This window comes from Meles meles, chromosome 10 (genome assembly GCF_922984935.1).
Source record: "Meles meles chromosome 10, mMelMel3.1 paternal haplotype, whole genome shotgun sequence".
NCBI lineage: Eukaryota > Metazoa > Chordata > Mammalia > Carnivora > Mustelidae > Meles > Meles meles.
The window spans coordinates 11,531,350-11,534,716 of NC_060075.1; the positions used below are offsets into that span (position 1 = coordinate 11,531,350).

The window sequence follows — 3,367 nt, forward strand, 5'->3', positions numbered from 1 at the left end:
CTAGGACAGCCGGAAGCCCCTGGCCAACAGAAGTAGCTACCTGCACACCTCTCGAAGCTGGAGGTTGCTGAGAATGAGGGTGTAGTGATCGACAGATGTGCACAGGTAGGCTAAAATCTGCCACGCCAGTACCAGTCACTCTCTGAGGAGAAGAAACCCACAGTATCAATGACCAGGGATGCAAAAGACAGAGCATAAAGAATGAGGAAGGAGATGAGAGACTTCAGAGCTCTGGTGTGAGCCTGGCCACTGGGGTCCTGCGGGCTATGGGCACTGCGCTGCATTCTCCCTGCATGTCACCTCAGAGAATCAACAGTGCACTTGAGAACAGAAAGACAGAACAGGGAACCGACAAGGTGTTAAGTTTCAGGGGCACGAAACAGTGAATTTCCAGACTTATGCTCCATTGCTTGAAGGTCATGTTCCCAGGAAATTTTCTAATTAAAAATCTTTGATACACAGCATGGTTTCCCCAAGAGAAGAGCAGGGTGATGCTGAAAGGGATCAGGAGAGAAGCCAGGGTACTGACCCTGGCAACCTCCACTTCAGCCAAAGGAAGGTCGGGTGGGTGAAGTTAACAGTCTTCATGCAGAAGAGGACACTGAGCCAAGAGCTGAACCAAAAGGTGGCCGAGTTCAGGAAGTCCCAATGGAGACCAATGAGTTGCTGCGCAGGACCACTGCTGTACTCATTCAAGTAGAGGAAGTAGTAGAAGCTGCTCGCCATTCCAACCACTGCAGGCAGAAGCTAGAGGCACCCAAGCTAATGAGAATCATGGCAGAGGGAAGCAGCCTCCCACGCCGCGTCCTTTCCAGGCTCAGCACCAGCACAATGAAGCCATTGGCCAGGATTCCCAGGAGACACAGAAGGACAAAGAGGAGCATGAAGAAGGCTGAGAGTGCCGGCTGCATTTTGGCCCCTCCCATCACCACTTTGAGCCTGGTGTCTTGCTCCCTGGCCTCTTCCCTACCCCCACCTCTTTTGATCTTTCCTGGGAGTGTGAGAAGACTGCTCAGGCTCTACATCTGAACCATAGCTCACTTAGAAGGCAAATGCTCAGGCTACAGGGGAAAGATGAACTCAGTTCAGTGAGGATGCAAATTTCCCATGGGTTCAGTTACCAGCAGCCCCTGATTTGCCTTCTCTGGTTTTGCCTGCATGCTACCATCATTAGCATCAATGTAGAAGGTTTTTCAGTGTCTCTGTGAGTGAGTTCCATCCTTTTTACTTCCCCTTTGGGCCCTATAAACGTAACCTCTCCCCATCAGATCATTCTTAAGATGTCAAGTATATAGGCAACAAGTATACAGAGACACTTTTAATGGCTAAGACCTAAGCAAAACAGTGATGATAGACAAGTCTGTCTCCAGCTGAGCTTCCCTGTTACACATCCACCCTCATCTACAAGTAGTCATCCCCTTTAAGGTCAGAAGCCTTGGTCCACATTTCTACCATGCAGAAATCCTTCATGAACTTAAATCTTTCATGGACTCTGAGGTATAAATGATTGATAATGGTTTAAACTGGTTTTATGTTCCAGTGAGAGAATTCATTTCCTTGTGGTTGTGGAAATGTCATCCACATTTCCTTGTGGTTCCTTGTGGAGAGAATTCATCTTCTTGTGGTTGTTCCTTGTGGACTGAGAGCCATCTGCTTCTTGCTGCGTGTTGGCTGAAGGCTGCCTCAGATGCTGGTGGCCACAGGTGGTCTTTGCAAGTGGGCTGTTTCAACATGGTACCTTATTTCATAGACACCAAAGACAGTCTCTAGACAGAGCTGGCTAGCAGATGGACTCTTAAATAAATAGCACAGTATAATCACAGAAGTAACATCATCTTTGCCATAGTCTACTGGCTAGAAGCAAGTCACAGTCTGTAGGGACACCCACAGGGTGAGGTGTTACAAAAAGGTGCAGATCCCAAAGTTGGAGGTCATCGAAACCATCTTAGAGTCTATCTGCCACACTAAGATACCATAGCTTACAAGGTGTGTGTGCTGTCCTGTCCTCCAACACCAACATTTAAAAGAGATCCCTATGAGACCATCTTAAAAAGCAAAACTATTTTCTTGGAAGAAAATATAGTCAAGCTAATCTATAGTCAAATGTTTTCTATTTAATACTTCAAATTTTCCTTTCTCCACATTTATTTGAAACTTTTCTTATGTGTTTCCTTTTGGATTGTGACCTTGTGATGAAAGAAAAATCATTATACAAATAATTTAAAGGTTGTCACAACCACAGTATCAGTGTAGAATTATATTAAAATACATAATCCACAATAGAAAGAGAGATCTCACTTTAGTTGGGTGAATATGCATTTCTCCCACTCTCAGATCTATGTTGCTCAGTTTTTACGCATTAATTCAGCAAATATTTATTGAGCACTTATATACACAGAATACCTATTCTAGTCATTGCGGATAGAGCAATGAACCAAGGAGATGGGATTCCTGCTTCTATAGAACTTGCAGGACAATGGAAGGTAACTGACAATAAGAACACACATGAACAAGATGCTTTCATGTAGTAATCAGTGCTGTGAAGAAAACAGATGAGTAAGATTGCCAGAGAATATGTGGAGAGGGAAAAGTTGCTCCTTCAGTCCTGTAGGCAGGGGAAGGGGTTCTCAGGGACATGCCCTAAGGGACCAAGTATGGTCTTTGCCATGTATGGCTGGCTGAACTCATAATATTATCAAGTCATAATTTCATTCATTCTTAGCTACCATATCTTCTAATTTTACCAAGTGAGGCCTTCTCCTGCCAGAGAATGAGGACTCCAGCAGGCCACATGTCTACATGTCTTACCAAACAGATTGTCCCAAGATCACTTTATGCTACAAAAAGACCTCAAAAGAGAAACTGGACATTTCTGTCCAACATATGAATACAAAAATAACAAGACGGCTACAACTTCAGCCCCTCTGGGATTAGTTAATGCAGGGAGAGAAAAAGGCAGGAAGTTACCTGGATAGTTCCAAAGACTTGTACTTTTCACACCTAGCAGATATTGAATGCTGATGTTCCTTCATGGGGAAATTTGGAGGCTCTGGAGGTTTCCCACTGGGCTATCTCTCTTGCATTTCCCTCTGATGGGGAGAAAGCATCTCTATTTGAGTGATCCCTTGAGACTCCTTCCTCAGCCTCTAGACATTTGCTGCCAAATTACTGCTTCTGGCATTTCCTCACTCCACTAGACAGTCCTATTAGTCAAACCTTAAGATACCCGCACACACATGCTCTCTCCCTTGGGGCCCACAACTGCTGCCCTAGCTCTGCTGCCACAGTTCTAATATGGCCACATTCTCCTGACTCTGCCCAAAAAATAACTAGTCTGTTTGTCTTTCATAATCTTAATCCCACAAGC

The 3,367-nt window shown here is 44.8% G+C and overlaps 1 pseudogene; it reads right to left on the minus strand.

Moving 5' to 3' along the window:
- Nucleotides 1–911, minus strand: LOC123952014 (annotated as a pseudogene).
- Between the last annotated feature and the right edge of the window lie 2,456 nt (nucleotides 912–3,367).